We start from the raw sequence: 20,837 nt of genomic DNA on the forward strand, positions 1-20,837 counted from the left end.
TGAAAAAGCAGGGAAGATCAGGCAGTGACGAGGTGTTAAAAAGCAGAATCGTGAGAGCCCCTGAGGGCGAATTGATCAAATTAATTCGCTTAATCGCCCAGCCCTATGTTATACCCCCATATCATATGTTTTCTGGCACATTGTGAAAATGCCACCCAACACTTATAGGCGCTTTCATACAATTGTGTATCTAAGCGTAACATTTTGTAAAAAAAATACATAAAAATTCATGTTTGTGCATAAGTCTTAACCAAGCAGAGCCTCAGATGCACAACACTTCCTAAACATAAAAGTTCAAGATGTGCAGAGTTCATACATACCACTTATACCTACATGCGTGTATCAATAGTCATTCAATCATCAAAACTGAAATCTACTTTGGATCCTGAGTCACTTGAGTCTATAAGTACTCTGATTAGTCACAGGGGGTAATTGGATTTGCAACTGCTCATCTTCTCACCCCTTTTTTTGTAGGGAAAAAAAAACAAATGTGACAAAGAGAGCACATAAACTCTATCGTTGGTAAGAGGGGTAATAACGTGTACAAAAGTTCCCACAGTCACTGGAAGGCTGTTCAAGGGGAGAGTTGAGTAGCAGGGTGGGATCTTTTTTTTTTTTTCTACTATTACTTACAGCTTTCTCTCTTGGCTACCCTATAAGAGCTAGCATCACAGTGGTCACATCGTGTATTTACAACAGTAAAGAAAAAATAAAACCCCCACTGACTCAAGGTCTGATGAATCAAACATAGATATTTTATTGGGGGGGGGGGGGGGGGTGGGGGAAGCAGTGCTGCTGCTAGGACTAAAGGAAAGTGAATTTACGATGAGTAGAAATTAAATTTTCCTTGATGTCCTCCGCAGCAGCATACATGGGGATGTAGCATGTAACCATTTTAGGGCGGGTCCTTTGGAATTGCGGACAAGATGACCGCTCGACCAAAAGCAGTTTCTCCATCTCTTCTGTTGTCTAGCTTTATAATGTTTTACAAACTTGTGGGGAGGTCCATGAGGCTGTTCTGCAAATCTGTTCGATTGGAATGCAGGCTCTAGTAGAATGAGCTCTGGGGCTCTGTGGAGTTTGTAAGCTGGCCTGCTTGTAGCAGATGGTAATCACCTCCCTTATTCATCTGGACAGGGAGGACTTAGATGATTTTTGGCCCTTATTCTTGGCTTGAAAAGATGATCGGACTTTCTAAACTCCTTGGTTCTATGAATATGTCTTTAAAGGGAATGTGTCGCTAGAAATATTTTTATTTTTCTTTTTTTTGCCGTTAAACAGTATATAAATGATTACACATTGTTTTTAATTTTTTCACAAGTCAGGAAATATAAATTACGAATTTATAACAGTTCCATGTGCTGGTCACTAGAGGGAGCAATTCCCAAAATTGCAGCATTGGCAATGTGGCAAAGCAACCTCATTGCTTGATGCTGCAAATTTGGAGTAGACACACTCGCTCTAGTGTCCTCACACAATCTCCCTTCCTTTATCCTGGCTAGTGCCAGGAGAAAGGAGGGGGTTGAATGTTCAAACCTCCTACACTGTGCTGCCATTTTCTGAGCGAATGCACAGTGTAGGAGGATTAGATACAGTGGTAATCAGACCGTATAACTCACACACACACACCCACACCTTACCTGCTCCTGCTGCCGCCGCTCCTAGTCCTTGCATCTGCGCTGCCTTGAACATATGGCCGGAAGTCGTCATCTTACTGTCCGGCTGCGGCTTCTGGTCCACATGAAAATGGCACCGGATGTCGCTCTACCAAAGACCTTCCTTTTGGTCTGTGTGGGAGCAGCGCATGCGCGGTTCCCACACAGACGGCGTATGCTATAGTGAATTGAATGGCTCCCGTTCGCATTCTCTATGGGGATGTATGTGACGTATTCCATCTCTGTATGTGTCGTTAATCGTCACATACAGAGATGGAAAAAAAAATGGCAGCCCCATAGAGAAGTAAAAGAAAGTAAAAAGTACAACTCAAAAACACAAATAAATAAAATTTATTTTAATGACATACTAAAAGTAATATTATATATATATAAAAAAAAAATTGTGACCCCCCTTCCCTTTAAGGCTCTACTGGCATCTGAGTGCAGTCTCCATTCTTCTTTTGATGATGGCTCCGGACAGAGCACGGGTAACTCAATCTGTTGGTTTAATGTTATTGAACTTTTGGGGCGAAATAAGGTAATGTCCTCATCAGGACACGGTCCTAAAGAAAAAGTAGATAAGGTTCAGCTGATCCAAGAAGCTTGTATGTCACTGACCCTCTTGGCTGTTGTTAAAGCTACTAGAAAACAGACTTTAAGCGATGGATATTTCAATGACACTGACTGTAAGGGCTCAAACGGGTTAACAGAGGTGGTTGAGCACCACACATAAATCCCATTTAGGGACTTGATCAGTTACTGTTGGTCTGATCGTTTGGACTGCCTTTACGAATCTCTGAATGAGGGGTTCAGATGATGGCTTCTGACCTAAGAAGGCTGATATTTGTAATTTAATTGTGCCTGGCTTGAGCCCCTTGTCAAAGCCCTCCTGTAGAAAATCCAATATGTGCTGGATGGATGGGGAGGAGGAAAATTGGTGGTCTTTTGCACCATCTCAGAAATGCCAACCTAATCCTGACATAGGTCCTGTTGGTTGCAACCCCTCTAGATTGTAAGAGGGTGTTGATGACTGTCCGACAGGTCTGAGTTGGCTCAAAGGGAGCGATCAACCTCCATGCTGTTAACTGGAGACTGTTTAGATGGGGACAATAGCGATTGCCTAGTGTCACAAGGGATGGAACTTGAGGTAGGACCCAGAAGTTTCTGGTGGAAGGTAGATCATCATCTATCAAGTATTCAAGAGAAACCCCTGTTTTTCCTGCGATGGCTGAATGTGGGATTTTTTCCCCATTGATGAGCCATCCCAATGCTTGAATTTTGTTTTGTGTATAAACTTGTTCAGATATGAGATCTATTATTGTTCTCTCTTTTTCCGCTTGCTTTGGAACTAAGAAAACTCTTGAATAGACTCCTCTCTGGAGTTCCGCGGTGGGAACTCTTTCTAGAGCTCTTATGTCTATAAATTCTAGAATAGCTCTTTCTAGGAGAGACTGTTTCGTATTGGCAAATTTTGAAGTGGCAAGGAATTTGCCTGGGGGGTGCGATATGAATTCTATCTTGTAGCCATCTTTTACTATGTCTAGCACCCAACGGTCCTTTTATATAATTTATATATAATTTTTGCCATTGGGGGTAGAAAAACAACAATCTTCCTCCCCACTGGTATTTCTCTGGTGTTCAAATCCAGCTTCCTGCCTGGGGCTTGCTGGTTTCTTCCCCTACTTCTCTGACGTCTATAGCTACCTCAATGGGAGCATTGTATACTATTTGAGGAGGAATTCTCCCCTCTATCCTGTCTCCCCGCCCGGCTTTGACCTCTAGGCTGGCCAAGAAAGGAGACTTTCCATCTACGTTTCTCTGACTGAGGGAGAGATTTGCCTTGTTTGTCAAACAGATTCTCCATTAGGGAATCCAATTCCGCCCCAAACCGCCTACTAGGCTGAAACTCCATGGAGCAAAGTGCATTCACTACCTTCTATTTGGATAAGCATTAGATAACTATAGTGCCGAGTCACCTTATTATGACTACCTGCTATTATCTAGAGTAAATGCCGTGTGCAGCATGGAAAGCAGCTAGACTGGCTGGGAGTGACTCAATAAGGTGCTGGTAGGTTGCCTCAGGTAGCTGGAGCCATGCTGACTGCAGTGCATCCCACATTTGCTGGAGGGTGTGTGGGGAAGGATCCATCGAGCAAACAAGATCGAGGTGGTCCCACAGATGCTCAATTAGGTTCAAGTCTGGCGAATTAAGGGGACAGGGAAGTACTTGAAAGCCTTGGTCGTGCTCTTCCAACCACTGTCGGACATTTCTAGCCGTGTGACATGTCGCATTGTCTGGGTGGAAGATTCAATCTGCCCCAGCGAAGTCAAACCGCATGTATGGGTGGACGTGATCTGCAATGATGGATTCATACCCAAATCGGTTCAGAGTGTCTTCCATATGGATGAGTGGGCACAGAGAATGCAAGGCAAAAATTCCCCAGACCATAACGATGCCACCACCAGCTGGTGTTCTTTCAGCAATGGTGGCAGGGTGTTTGTTCTCTGGTGTTTCTCACCTGACACGCCAACTTCAATCCGTTCAATGAAGCCGAATACGTGACTTATTGAAGTGGTCCAATTCAGATACTGCAAATTGAAGCCTATTTTTCCAGTGCACCTTTGTTAGCATAGGAGCAGTGACCTTGCATCTGCTTCGGAGCCCCATACGCAGTAGGGTTCGCTGAACTGTTTTAGACACACGTTTGGAAGCCCCCTGGTAGAGTTTCACGGTGAGTTGCTCCACTGTAGCGTGGCATTCGGCCCTCGTGCCCCTTCGTAACCGACGTTCACCTCACATCAATGGTATATGGTGCGCTGCAGTTTCCACGTCACTTATTCCCAATGGTGCCTTTTGTCCACTCACAATACACTTTCACCACAGCAGCATGCGAACAGTTCGCAAACTGCGCTGTTTGAGAAATACTGTCACCCTTGGCCCGAAAGCCAATAATCAACACTTTTTGCAACTCTGATAAATCACCCATTTTACCCATGGCAACAAAAAGTGATATGTGTTCAGAGAGCCTATTGCACACCTTATATACCCACCAAGCCAGCCCACGACACATCACTTCCTTCATGAGCTACGTGATGTCGTCAAAAGTAGGTGATGGTCATAATTTGACTCAACTGTGTATTTACATAGTCTGGAATGAATCCTGTACTTGGAAAGACGAAGACACATCTATAAAAGATACCATATGTAACCTGTCTTATAACCGTACAATCTAAGGTTCCCTGTTATCAGACATTTCAGAGTCAGTAGTCACCCCTTCGCCCCATAAGTTTATTGATAGGAGGTCCAGAAAACTGCCATTGAATCCCATTGTAAAGTATACTGCATGGTATAGGCTTTTGCAGAATGCCCTTGTATTGGAAAATGTAGGCTACTACCATTTTGAATACGGTTGAAACAAAGAGGTATACCAACACACTTTTGGCATATGTTCCGTATATAGAACGGATTTTTTCTCTTGTATCCAAGGCGGAGATGGCATGTTTAATCTTAATGTACCCACTGCTGTGTTTGTGAGTATGTGTCTATTTTACACTGGGAGTCAGTCACAGGACTGTAAAACATTGAGGCACATTTATCCGTTTTCTTGCGGAAATGCATTGAAAAATGTCTTTCAGGCCGAATGTCATAATGAAGATCCTGGGCCACTTTTTTTTTTTTATATTTCATAAAACAAGAACAGCACCTCAGAGTAATTCTCTTCACAATAAATATTATATTTAATTAGGCGACTCTTAGTATATTCATGGAAGTTCAAAAAATGGTTTCAGGCAATTCTCAATTCTAGACTGCTTACACCAAGTCCAAACCTGTTCACAGTTCACAGTGGTATTTGGTCACAGACCACCAATTATAACAAACTCCACTTTTACTCAAGTAAATTTCACTTTTTTGTCAACATTACTAGTTCTCTAAAGTAAGAGTGGCAGATAAAGTGGCAACCTTCCAGACCGCTCCTAAGTCCTTTTTATCCCAGAGGTTCATGTAAGTTGGTGGGGTATATAAACTAAGTTATACTTTCCTGCTGTCCAGGAAGATCATCATCGTCAATCATTAATCATCATTCCATCCATCCTTAATCATCCTCTCATCACACCGTCATTGGAGTGAAGGTTCTTATTTGACTTTTCCAAGCTGCAATGAAGTGTGTGTGTGTGTGTGTGTGTGTGTGTGTGTGTGTGTGTGTGTGTGTGTGTGTGTATGTATATATATATATATATATATATAGAAAGTGGGCCTTTTGTTGACCCTTAAACAGAGGGAATGGATCTTTGTTTTCACAAGGAAATCTTCCATTAGTTCGCGATACCAAGAAGTAGCCTATAAAATGCTGTCTTGTAAACTTACCTTCACATTTCCATACCCAATTGAGTCCTTTTGTTGGCGTTGAGGAGGGGACCCTCCTCCGCACCTTTTGGACTGGCAGGTTCCTCACCTCTTTCTGGATGATGGTGAAGCAGGTGACTTGTAGGGTGACTGGTCTCACAATGCCTCTTAGTCTGGGACTGTTCCTCCATTATCACTGTGAGATTTCTCTCACCACATACAAACGGTCCGAGTTGTGCATTCCACTGCTATGGAGGAGAAGGGATCCCATTCAATTCAGTTTTGTTCTGCAAAAGTCTGATGTTATGCATATGGACAACCTAACATCCTCTTTCTATGATGCCTGTGAAACTCCACAAAACCTGGTTCCACTGGATGGAATTCCAATGGGGTGCAGAATACGGTAGGCTCTTGGGAGACTTAGTGTGAGTGGATGATCTTGGCTTTTGTAGTCCTACTACCCCCCCCCCCTTACCTTTCTTTTTCTCTTTTTGTCCTTTTTCTCGTCACCATTTACTTCTCTGCCCATTTCTCCTTTTTTTCCTCTCTCTCTCTCTCTCTCTCTCTCTCTCTCTCTCTCTCTCTTTCGCTCTCACTCCCTCCTGACTTCTTGATGACTGGTTTAGTTTTACTGCCCCTGGTTTTACTACCATTTTTTTGTCCTTGTCCAACCATTTGGCCCGATGAGTTGATTCCTTTCAGGTCAATACAATCCCTTGTATTCCTCCTTTTAAAAGGAAAACAAAACACTGGTTACTGGTGAGGGGTGAGCCTTGCGATGCTGTACCGTATACACTCTGTACCTGTACTGATTGTGTATCTAATGTGACTTCTTGTAAACGTGTGCGTGCCTTTTCTTGATTATACATGTACGATATTCTGTTAAACTGCGCCCTCTTCTGGTATACGCTGTTATACATCTCAGTCTTGTAAGACCTGATTGTCACGTGACGTTGGTTATGCACTAGAAGGTTCCAACCGACTATGTTTTTTTACTTGAATAAACATAAGGTACAGACAAAATAAAATACATTTTCTTGTCGTATTCTAACATATTTCTATTTCTTTTTTTAATAGAAAAATTGTTCTAAAACAGACGTGTGAATGTGTTTTTTAGGTTGTTATAAATTGGTCAAATAAATTGTTCTGATTATTACATGACCTATGCGTAATTCTCACCAGACAGAAACACACACATCTGTTTTCGTACTCACTTTTGGCTCTGCTGTGTTCACGATAGTGGACAAAAAAAAGTGGTTGCCTTTCGCAGCAAAACCACTTTACGGAATAGACGATCAACATGCAGTTTTGCAGTGCACTGCTGGTGTATCTTTTTGCCATATCATTACTAGTACGTGCAACCGTACTCATAACTGCTATGATTATAGTAAACGAAAAACTGTAATCAGTTCGTAAAAAAAGCAGAGCCCAATAACATCTGCATGAATTAGGATCGAGATTTCATACATCACATTGGGCGTAAATAGGTTTACTGCTATAGTGAAATGAGCATACTTATGTCTTTTTCACACGTCAGTATTTTGCATCCGTATTTGTTAGCCAAAACCAGGATGAAATATAAACAAAGAAGAAGTATAATGGAGAAATTTGTACCTGTTCCATGTTTTGAAACACTCCTTGGTTTGGCTTACAAATGCGGATTCAAAATGATGACCAAAATACTCTCTTGTGAAGGTGCTCCTAAGGGTATGTTCACACGCAGTGTTTTCAGACGTAATCCGGGCGTTTTACACCTCGAATTACACCTGAAAAAGTGCCCCTAATACGCCTACAAACATCTGCCCATTGCTTTCAATGGGTTTTACGATGTTCTGTTCCCACGAGGTGTCATTTTACGCGTCGCTGTCAAAATACGGCGCGTAAAAAGACACCCGCGAAAAAGAAGTGCATGTCACTACTTGGGACGTTTTTGGAGCCGTTTTTCATTGACTTCATTGAAAAAACGCTCCAATAACGGTCATAAAATACGCAGCGAAAAACGCGAGTTGCTACAAAAACGTCTGTTAATCAGTAGCTGTTTTCGCCTGAAAACAGCTCCGTATTTTCAGACGTTTTTGGTCACTATGTGTGAACATACCCTAAGTCTTCGCCACAATTAGGCTATGTTCACACAGGGCGGATACGATGCGTAAAAGCACAGAGCGTATCCGCCCTGTGTGCCACAGGGAATTCCGGACGAAAAACCACACCAAACTGTGGTGAAGTTTTTCCGGACGGAATGTCCGCTGCAGAAAACGGCATAGAAAAAAAAAAAAAGGATACTTCCCATGACGACCTGTCCCTTCGACGTCATGACACTCTGCAGCCCTGGGATGACGTTTCATCTCATGTGACTGCTGCAGCGGTCACATGGGATGAAATGTCATCTCAGGAGGCCGGACTGGACGAAGAAGCACAGACTTCTGGGTAAGTATAAGATTTAAAAAAAATTCTGAGTTGCGTTTTTGTGGCGGAATCGCTGCGATTCCGCCACAAAAAGCCTCAACATCTGCTACTTGTGGATTTCATCTTCCATTGAATTCAATGGGGGAATCCCGCAACAAATAAGCAGCGTTTACACAAATACTATTGACATGCTGCGGATGAAAAAAACGCACCGCATGCCAATTTTTGAAAGTTTTTTCCTGCACAGCGTTTATGCAGCGTGTGGATGAGACATGTTCATATCTCATCCTCTTTGCTGTTTCTGTATTAGGGCTTATTCAGACGGACGGGATATACGTCTGTGCAACGCGCGTGATTTTCACGTGCGTCGCACGGACCTATATTAGTCTACAGGGCCGTGCAGACATGTGCGTGATTTTTACGCAGCGTTGGTCCGCTGCATCAAAGTCACGACATGTCCGTTTAAGCGTTTTTCGTGCATCACGCACCCATTGAAGTCAATGGGTGCGTGAAAACCACGCATGCCACATGGAAGCACTTCCGTGCGACCAGCGTGATTCGCGCAACAGCTGTGAAAAGGATGAATGAAAACAGAAAAGCACCACGTGCTTTTCTGTTTACAAACATCCAAACGGAGTGTCATAATGATGGCGGCTGCGCGAAAAGCACGCAGCGGCGCATCATACGGGGCTGACACACGCAGCTGTCAAGTGCCTTTTGCGAGAAAAAAACGCTGCATTTTTTGTGTGCGCAAACGCACACGCTCGTGTGAATCCGGCCTTATGCTGCGGATTTTCCGCAACTAAATCCATTTATGCTATGTGTGAACTGACCCTTAGGGGTCACATACATACCAGTAGTGGTGTGGCTAGAAGAAAAAAAATCTGTGCAGAGTCACTTGTTGATTGTGCATGTTTTTGCTTCCAAAGAATCAGTTTTATCAAATGGTCCGATAATTGCTGGTATGCTGGAGTTACACAGATAGGGGGTAATTTATCAACTTTTCTACGCCAGTTTTCTGGCATAGAATAGTCGAAAAAGGGCCCAAAAGTCATAATTTGCAGTGCAAATTGTGACATTTGGCATTTTTGTGCCACCCTCGCCACTTTGTGGTAAAGGGGTGTGGCCACTGCTGCCTGACAAATGTATTGTAAGTTACGCCAGAACACTAGTGTAAATTACACGTAGCTTAGCCCCCCTATCAAACTAATCCCCGCCCCTCCATTGGACTGTTAAATAAAAAATTATTCTCACCTCATCGCTCCTCTTCTCCTCTCTGGCTCCCTCATCATTCCAGAGTGGCTCATACAGCGTATGTCACCAGGGTGTGCCAGGATAATGTATGCAACGCAGCACTGACGCTGCTCCGTATCAGGACCTTGTATGAGCCATGCTAGAATGATTAAGAGACCCGGAGGGGAGAAGAGTTGAGGTGTTTTTATTTTATTTTATGGGCGGCATAGGGGGAATGTATGGCCCATGGCCACGGTTGTTATGCCAAAATAGTTTTGCCTGGCCAGAAGATGCAACACATTTATTAAGAGGCCTTCGCCTCTCAATAAATGTCACATTTTACTCCAAATTTTCTTTCTATTAAAACAGGCGTATGGAATGCCAGTCTTAAAAAAATGCCCCAAATACTTTTGTTGTGCAACAATCCATGGGAAAACGTGTTGCCAGTCAATTTTCATTTTTTTCTAGACACTGCTAGGGGGAATTTTTCTTTAATTCGAAAAACATTTCCCTCATATGCTGGCTGTATTTAGCGTTTTAAGGGGGTAGTTCAGGAGTTAAAAAAAATTAATCTGGCAGCAGCATATGTGATACAATAATGAAAAAGACAATGCTCACTTGTTAAATTCCGCGCCACTCCAGCTCCAAGCTGGTTTTTCACCAATCTTTGTCTACGTGGCAGCAGCGATGATTTGCCGTACCAGGACGTGACTGCTGCAGCCATGGAAGTAAGCAGTGTTCTTTTTTTTATCACATATGCTGCTGCAGGCGTCTTTTTTGTTTTTTTTTGCCCGGGGAGCCCTCGGCGAGCGCAGGAGCTCCCTCTGCTCCTCCGCTATGAACCAATTCTGAAGCAGGGAGCTGATGGTTCCCTGCTTCAGAATTATTTTGACAGCGGGACATACCCCCTGCCGCCCGGGACAGCTGGACACCGCCCGAAATCCGGGACTGTACCGCTGAATCCAGGACAGTTGGGAGGTATGCTATTACATCCGTGTCCCGCGAGTCCATGCCTCTTTTAATACACGACAATATCTTGCTGGCCTTTGAAGCAGCTGATTGACATTGCATGCTGTTATTTCGTTAATGATTTACAAGTGCACCCAGATCCTTCTCAACAAGTGACTCCCCCAGTGTAGCTCCCCCTAGGACATATGATGTATGCATGTTGTTTGTACCCAGTCTCATTAATTTACATTTATCTACATTAAACCTAATTTGCCAAGTGGACGCCCAAACACTTAGTTTGTTTAAATCTGCTTGCAATTCACAAACATCTTCCATAGACTGAATATTACTACATAGCTTGGTGTCATCTGCAAAAATAGAAATAGTGCTATTAATCCGATCCTCTATATCATTAAGAAATAAGTTGAATAATAGTGGTCCCAGCACTGAACCCTGGGGTACACCACTTATTACCGGGGACCATTCAGAGTAGGAATCATTGACCACAACTCTCTGGATACAGTCCTTGAGCCAATTCTCAATCCAATTACAGACTATACTTTCTAAACCTAAAGTCCTTAATTTACCCATTAGACGTCTATGAGGGACAGTGTCAAATGCCTTTGCAAAGTCCAAAAACACAATATCCACAGCGGCCCCTCTGTCTAGGCTTCTGCTCACCTCTTCATAAAAACAAATCAGGTTAGTTTGACAGCTTCTGTCCTTAGTAAAACTGTGCTGGCTGTCGCTTATAATACTATTTTTTGTCACATAATTCTGTATATAGTCCCTCAATAGCCCCTCAAACATTTTCCCCACAATGGATTTTAAGCTTACTGGTCTATAATTATCCGGGGAAGACCTAGAGCCCTTTTTGAAAATAGGCACCACATTTGCCCTGCGCCAGTCCCTTGGCACTATACCAGTCACTAGAGAATCTCTAAATATTATGAAGAGAGGGACAGAAATAACTGAACTAAGCTCTTTAAGAACTCTAGGGTGTAACCCATCTGGTCCCGGGGCCTTGTGTACATTTATTCTGTTTAATTTAGCTTGGACCATATCTACATTCATCCAATTCAGTATATCAACTGATATATTAACAGCACTGGCAGTGGCTACATCAGCTGCTCTTTCTTCTGTTGTATATACAGAGCTAAAGAACGCATTTAGTAACTGCCTTCTCTTGATCCCCTGTGACCAACTCCCCATTACCACTATCTAGGGGTCCCACATGTTCAGACCTTGGCTTTTTTGCATTTATATACTTGAAGAATTTTTGGGGATTTGTTTTACTATCTTTGGCCACCTGCCTTTCATTTTATATTTTTGCTGATTTTATTACCTTTTTACAAATTTTATTAAGCTCTATATAATTTACAAAGGCTACAGATGTACCCTCAGATTTATATTTTTCAAATGCCCTTTTTTGTCATGTATTGCCCTTTTTACAGAAGGTGTAAGCCATGTGGGGTTTAATTTTAGTAGTTTATACTTGTTACCTATAGGAATACATTTTGCAGTATAATTACCCAAAGTAGATTTGAAAATCTCCCATTTATCATTTGTAACATTATTTTACATTAGTTCTTCCCAGTCAATATCCTGAATTGCAGCCCTCAACCTGGGGAAATTGGCCTTCTTAATATTAAGTGTTTTTGCCCTCCCTGCCTGTGTTTGTTTTTTATAGTATAGGTAAAATTGAACTATATTGTGATCACTGTTACCGAGGTTTTCACAAAAATTGACATTCCCAACAAGCTGTGCATTATTAGAAATGACCAGATCCAACAGAGCTTCACCTCTAGTCGGGTTGAGGAAATGTCTCCCCTTTGCAGTTGAAGCCGAACCATGACACCAATTAATATCCCGGTAATTAAAATCTCCCATTATCACTACAGTACCCCCCTGTGCAGCCCGCTCCATCTGTTTATATAGCTGACATTCTATCTCCTCAGTTATATTGGGGGGCCTATAGATTACACCAAAAGTAATTTTTTAAGTGTTCACCTCCCTTTCTAGTTCCACCCACAAGGTTTCAACCTCCTCACAATCTTCACCCTCTAATGTCTCATTCACACTCGCCTTCATATCACTTCTCACATACAGACATACACCACCACCTTTCCTATTTGTCCTGTCTTTCTGAAACAGTGTAAAACCCTGTAGATTTACAGCCCAGTCTTGAGAAGAGTCTAGCCATGTTTCAGCAACACCAACCATATCTATATGTTCCTCCAGTACCAAGGCCTCCAACTCCCCCATTTTGCTTGCTAGACTTCTGGCATTTGTAAACGTACACTTTAACTTGTCTTTAAATGTTTCACTTTCATTATCAGAAATGTGATTATTTGATATTATTTGGGCATTTTTATTTTCACTGCTGTTTTGCAATGAAAGGATCTCCTTATCCTGTTGTCTAGTCCTCTCACCACAGTCTGTTTCTCCCCCCACCAATATAGTCTGACCCCTCTCTAACCTGACTACCCCTTTTTTTTCTACATTGACCTCCCTCCTCAGTCCTAGTTTAAATACTCCACCACCCCAGCTAGAATTCTCTCCCCCAGCACAGCGGACCCCCTTCCATTTAGGTGCAAATCATCTGCAGAATACAGTTTGTACCCAAATGAAAAGTCAGCCCAGTGCTCTAAGAACCCAAAGCCTTCTCCTTTACACCAAGACTTAAGCCATGCATTTAACTCCCTGAGCTCCCGCTGGTTTTCCAGTGATGCGCATGGCACAGGCAGTATTCCTGAGAATACAACCCTGGAGGTCCTTCCCTTCAGCTTGTAGCCTAGTTCTTTAAAATTATTCATAAGGCAGTTAAGTAGACCTGCAGGAGGTCCAGACGTTGTGTCCAAAATATGGATGTTAAAATATGTCCTTATTACGGCTGTCTGAAAGTGGCCTAAATAGTTGTCATTGACGCCCATACCTTGCTATATTCACCCAATTGCCAATTCACTAAGCGAACCAGCACTGTCACATTATAGTACAAGTAAATGTGCCCTTTCCTGACACTTTTGGCTTAAAATGAAGTGGTAATTGGACACTCCTATCTAGTGCTGTTACTAATACAAAAGCCTGCTCACTCTTAGGGTATATGCACACACAAAATCAAAAACGTCTGAAAAGACGGAGCGGTTTTCAAGAGAAAACAGCTCCTGATTTTCAGCCGTTTTTTAAGCAAACTCGTGTTTTTCACGGACGTTTTTGGAGCTGTTTTTCTAGAGAGTCAATCAAAAACTGCTCCAAAAACGGCTCAAGAAGTGACATGCACTTCTTTTACGCGGGTGTTTTTTTACGGAACAGTTTTTAAAAACGGCCGCGTAAAATAACGGCCCTTTGGAACAGAACGCCGTTTTTCACATTGAAATCAATGGGCAGATGTTTGGAGGCATTGTGCTTTGATTTTTCAGCCGGTTTTTGGGACGTTTACAGCCTGAAAAACAGCTGAAAACACTAAGTGTGCACATACCACTACCCAGGGGCGTAACTAGGAAACACTGGGCTCCATAGCAAACTTTTTGACTGGGCCCCCTACCCTGTGTGCCACACATAGCCCGCCCTTGTAGATAGTGCCCCCTGTAGATAGTGCCATGCAGCCCCCCCTGTAGACAGTCCTATACCGCCCCCCCTGTAGACAGTGCTATAATGCCCCCTGTAGACAGTACTATACAGCGCCCCCTGTAGACAGGGCTATACAGTCTCCCCATACAGTGCTAGACAGCTCCCCCTGTAGACAGTGCTATACAGCCCCCCTGTAGACAGTGCTATACTTTCAAGCCTCACAAAGAGGGACAACCGATGCGGCGTGCAGCACGTCGCGATAATTTTTTTCTTTTAAGCCACGTCTCTTATCCCACCCATTCCCCGCCCATACACACCCAGTTCAGCCCACATTGTATCATGCTCCCATAGTGCCTCCCACACAGTATAATACCAAATAGCTGTCCCCACACAGTATAATGCCCTCTAGCTGCCACCATACAGTATAATGCCCCATAGCTACCACCATACAGTATACCAACCCATAGATGCCCCCATACAGTATAAAGCCAACACTAATGCCCCCATACAGTATAATGCCCACACAGATGCCTCCATACAGTATAATGCCCACACAGATGCCCCGTGCAGTATAATGGCCAAACAAATTACCCCATATAGCATAAAGCCCCATAGCTGCCCCATGCAGCATAATGCCCCCATAGCTGCCCCATGCAGTATAATGCCCCATAGCTGCCCCATATGGCATAATGTCCCATAGGATAGAATGCCCCCTAGCTGTCCTTATACAGTATATTGCCCCCTTAGCTGCCCCTAGTGCCAGTGCCCTTGTAGATAGTGACACAATGCCCATGTAGATAGTGCCCATGTAGATAGTGCCCCTATATAGTGCCACAGTGTCTATGTACATAGTGCCACACCCCCTTGAAGATAGCCCCCCCCCCCTGTAGATAGCGCCATTGGGAATCAACAGCCAGAGCATAGGCGGGGATTCCGCTCCTAGAGGGAAGCCCTGATGACACTGTCTATATATGTTTTTTCCACTTGTTTTTTTCACTTGATCGATGCTGAGTATACATTATTGTTATTGTTCACACATGTGTTTTGAAGGAGTGTTTGAAACACTGCCATCAGATTGGATTCATTCACCTTTGGGAGGTGTATTTATAACCCACTTTTTGTCACTTGTATCTTATGCTTGAGAAAGACTCCTGCAGAGTCGAAACATAGCTTTTTTGTATATCTGGGATGTGTTAATAAACACGAATATTTTTGCTATATTGATGCTGTCCTCAAGTTTTGTATACCAGTAATTTGCCTGGATGGGATTTCTGGACACGGAATTTGCATCTCTCACTAAAGTGGTGAGAAACCGATCAAGTGTGTGCTGTGGAATACTCTTTTGCTACTGTCCATATATGGACAGTGATGTCAGCGGCTACTCCTTGAGCGGAATCCCCGTTGCCGACTCTGGCTGGGAATTCTGCTCCTGGAGAAGCCCCTGACGTCAATGTCCATATATGGACAGTGACCTCAGGGGTTTCCTCTAGGAGCGGAATCCCAGACCAGATCATCGGCAACGGGGATTCCGCCGAAGGAGTAGCCACTGATGTCACAGTTCATATATGGACAGTGACATCAGGGCTTCCCCGAGCACAGCGCTTGATGTAGCGCGGTTCCCGGGGAGTCCTAAGCTAGCGGAGGAGCTCCCTCTGCTTCTCTGCTCTGAACTAATTCTTAAGCAGGGAGCTAATGGTTCACTGCTTCAGAATTGGGTTCAACTGTATCTGCGTCCTGAGGACGCAGATACAGTTGACAGCGGGACATACCCCCGGCCACCTGGAATCCGGGACTGTCCCGCTGAATCGGGACGGTTGGGAGGTATGTGTAGCCTATGGCAGTGCAGAGAGATAGCTCCCTGCTCTGTCATAGAGTTCAATAGTATCTGCGTCCGTACTATTCAATGTGGCATCGCTGCCGCTGTAGTAGCCATAGCGGCTGCTAGTGGAGCCTTCGGACATGGGGGGGACGGGCCCTGTAGCAGCCGGGCCCCCTCATGCCACGGGCCCTGTAGCAGCCGCTATGGCTGCTACAGCGGTAGTTACGCCACTGCTCTTACCTTAGCAGTTAGGAAACTGTATAGTGCCATAACTTATTGCCGAAAAGGAGCCCTATAACCAAATCTGTTGAAGAAAAGCTTCCAGAATCTTTCATTTGACCAAAAGCTTTCTCGGTGTCAGACCGAAAAGACAACTATAGAAAATTTATGGCAGACCCTTTGAAACTAACTAGAATGTATTTTTTTTTAGCCAGATCAGTAGAAATGCTCTGTAATATGCCTATCAGCTAGAGACGAAAAAGTCCATCCATGAATAAGAGAACAAAGAATCTGTCTCTTTTGATTTCTTTACATTAGTACATTTATATATAGATGCCCTTATATATAAGGTCTGTGTTTTTACTGGGATAAAAGTTTGAACTCAATTAGTTAACCCCTTAATACCAAAGGTATTTTAAACCTGAATGCAATTCTTTAAGTTTTTCCATCGTCGCATTCAAAGAGCTATAACTTTTTTATTTTTTCCGTCGACATAGCTGTATAAGGACTTTTTTTTTGTGGGACAAGTTGTATTTTTTAATAGCACTATTTTGGCGTACATATAATTTATTGATTAACTTTTTATTAACTGTTTAGTGGGGTACTGGAAAAAAAACATGACATTTTGCCATACTTTTTTGCGTTTTAATTTTACGCCGTTTACCGTGTGGTATAAATAACATAATAACTTTATTCAGCGGGTCGTTACGATTGCGGCAAAACCAAATTTATACAGGTTTTTTATGTTTTACTACTTTTACACAGTAAAAACACTTTTGTTTTAAATTATTTGTTTTTGTGTCGCCATCTTTTAAGAGCTATAACTTTTTTATTTTTCTACCCATGTAGCTGTATGAGGGCTTTTTTTTTTGCGGGACGTCTTGTAGTTTTTATTGGTACCATTTAGGAGGTAGGATGAACACAAAACAGCAATTCTGGCATGGTTTTTTTCTTTTTAAGGGAGTTCACCGTGCGGGTTAAATAATGTAATCGTTTTATAGTTGGGTCAGTGTAAAACTGACAGGCATCTGTTAGGCAATGCCTCTGGCATGGTCTAACAGGCAATCACTAAAGGCAGATCTAGGGGCCTTTGTTAGAAACCATCGGCACCCCACGATGCACGCGGGGTGCCAGTGGGGTGAGAGAGGGAGCTCCCTCCCTCTAAAATTACTCAGATGCGGCGGTTGCCATTGAGTGCTGCATCTGAGGGGTTAAATATGATCGGAGACCACTGCTAGTGGTTAGCAACAGCCCGGGCTTCAGGAGCGCCCCACCTGATGCAGGAAAAGTTCTTCTAAAATGCCGACGTGAAAAGGCGGCACGTCAGAAGAACTACCCCAAACGGCCGACGTAAAAAGACTACACGCGGGTCGTTAAGGGGTTAACAGATGGAGAAAAACAATATCATCCATGATACCATTGTTTTATCTGACACATTTGTTAATCCATTCATTGGAATGTAAAAAAAATGGATGGGATGACAGATTGGATGACGTACATGTCAGCATTATGGACCATAGAAATTGCTGACTAAAATATGATTTTTTTTTTTGTTCTGGGATTAGAGGTATAACTATATGGTAAATGAAGTTGAGTGAAGCTAACCTTAAGGCCTCGTTTACACGAGCGTGTGCGTTTTGTGCACGCAAAAAACACGGCGTTTTGCGTGCGCAAAAGGCACTTAACAGCTCCGTGTGTAATCACCATATGATGCGCGGCTGCGTGATTTTCGCGCAGCCGCCATCATTATGACACTCCGTTTGGATGTTTGTAAACAGAAAAGCACGTGGTGCTTAACTGTTTTCATTCATCCTTTTCACTGCTGTTGCGCGAATCACGCTGTTCACACGGAAGTGCTTCCATGTGACATGCGTGGTCTTGACGCACCCATTGACTTCAATGGGTGCGTGATGCGCGAACAGCGCACAAATATAGAACATGTCGTGAGTTTTTTGCAACGGACTCACGTTGCACAAAATTCATGGACTGTCTGCACGGCCCCATAGACTATTATAGGTCCGTACGACGCGCGTGAAAATCACGCGCGTCGCATGGACGAATAACACGCTCGTGTAAACAAGCCCTAAAGGCTATATACACCATTAAAATTTTGTGTGTTTGGTGAAACTTTCTAAATACTTTTTATTAAAAATTATTTGTACTTTTTGAGATACAGCTGCTTTGTATCCTGTATTCAGAGCAGCTGTATCTTGCGCTGAAACCTGTATCCGCCAGGTTAGCAGCCTGACAAGTTCAGTGTCAGCGGGTCCTGCATCTCTCTGATACGCAGGATCTAGCGGTTACCGATTACACCTAAGTTCATAACTTAGATGTACTTGATAACAGCTTGAGGGGTACAGGTTTCAGCGCAAGATACAGCTTCTCTGTATACAGGACACAAAGCAGCTGTATCTCATAAAATTAAAAAGAATTTGGAAAGTTGCACCAAACACACTGATAGACATTTATAAAAAAGAAAAAAAAGATTTCAAAAGGTGTACAAAACCGCTGACACCACTATATAGAGGACTGGTAGAGCAGCGTAACCATATCTGTGCTAATGGTCGTGCAGGTTGCATGACCGAGAGATCTATATTTTAATGCCCCTGGTGTTACAATCACAAGTGGCACAGAGGCGACCTCTGCTCTTTTCACTGAACACTCCCCAGCTCCTCCCCTCTGCTCTGAGTGATGGCTATAGGCTTTAATAAGGAGAACGCTAGAGCCATCCCTTTAGAGGGGACATATGCGATCACGGCAGTGGCAGATTAAGTAGACCATAGGCCCTGAGCTGTTACTCAAACTTGGGCCCCCCTTCTCCACCGCCGCCCTGTAACTATTTTTAACACTTCCTTTTTGTCCAGACATTAACAAATGGGTGTTACTACTCCCCTTGTCAAAAGGCTGTGTCCCCACATACTGACAGTCTCCTACCATCGCTGACAGTATCGCACCGTGTAGGGACACATTCTCCTGACAAGGGGAATAGCAACACTTATTTTTCTATCAGTCCTGGACTGCACAAAGACTTTGTGAAATACAAGGATTTCCTATAATAAACATGTCAGTAGAGATGACAGATTGTCTATAAATCTAGTGACTCACAGGTGACGACGTAGTTTTTTTCCTCTTTTCTTCTCCATCCAGTCCAGACTTCATGACGACTTTTCCCGGCCATGACCCATTTCTGCAGAATTTGCCACTCAGATGTCTTTTGCTCCTCACTTTTCCAACATCTTCACACCTACAAACAAAGATAATATTATCATGGTGCCACACACTGTGCCCCTAAATATAATAGCACCAAACACTGCGCCCCTGAATAAAATAGTACCAAACGCTGGGCCCGTAAATATTATAGCACCATAGACTGCGCCCCTGAATATAATTGTGTCAAACACTGTAGATCGCACCACACACAGCCCCCTGTAGATAACGCTACACACTGACCCCTGTAAATAGCGCTACACAGTCCTCCCACTCTGTAAATAGCGTCACATAGCCCTCCCCCTCTTGTATATAGTGCTACACAGCAATCCCCCTTAGATATAGTGATACACAGCGCTCCCTTCTATATAGTGCTATACAACAATCCCTTGTATATAGTGCTACACAGTGTCTCCCCCCTTGGACCTGCAGCTCTTGTAATTGCTCATTATAATGTCCCCCATAGATGTCCCCACATTATATTGCCAGCCATAGCTGCCCCATACAGTATAATGCCCTCCATAGCTGCCTCTACGCAGTATAATTTTCCCCTTAGCTGACCCTACACAGTATAATCCCCCATAGCTGCGACACAGTATAATGCCCCCATAGCTGCTACACAGTATAATGCCTCCATAGCTGCGACACAGTATAATGCCCCCATAGCTGTGACACAGTATAATGCCCGCATAGCTGCGACACAGTATAATGCCTCCATAGCTGCTACACAATATAAAGCCCCCATAGCTGTCCTACACAGTATAATGCTCCCATAGCTGCTACACAGTATAATGCCTCCATAGCTGCTACACAGTATAATGTTCCCCATAGCTGCTACACAGTATAATGCCCACATAGCTGTTACACAGTATAATGCCTCCATAGCTGCTACACAGTATAATGCCCCCATAGCTGTGACACAGTATACTGCCTCCATAGCTGCTACACAGTATAATGCCTTCATAGCTGTGACACAGTATAATGCCCCCATAGCTGTGACACAGTATAATGCGACCATAGCTGTCCTACACAGTATAATGCCTCCATATGTACGTACCTAATAAAAAAAAACCATAATTACTTACCTATCCCGGTTCCCACGACGGTGGGGTATGCTTCTCCTCCTCTGCACTGTCCCGTGAGTGACTCCGTGCAGACAGGCACGATGGCGTCACTACATCGCGCCTGCCTGTGCCGAGACGCTCACGGCTGAGTGAATGCTGGATCGAGGCTCCAGCATTCAACCCAATTGAATCTGCGTCCTGCGGACGCAGATTCAGTTGGAAGCGGGACAGCGCAGCAGTTAGCAGTGCTAAAGCGCTGCATAGTTTTTTAAGATTGTGTACGATTCGGGCGGCCATGGGCCCCCTGGGAGCCTCGGGCCCCGGGCGGCCACCCGAACCACCCATATGATAACTGGATCACAGTGCCAGGG

The sequence above is a fragment of the Rhinoderma darwinii genome, chromosome 1 (genome assembly GCF_050947455.1).
Source record: "Rhinoderma darwinii isolate aRhiDar2 chromosome 1, aRhiDar2.hap1, whole genome shotgun sequence".
NCBI classification, from domain to species: Eukaryota; Metazoa; Chordata; class Amphibia; order Anura; family Rhinodermatidae; genus Rhinoderma; species Rhinoderma darwinii.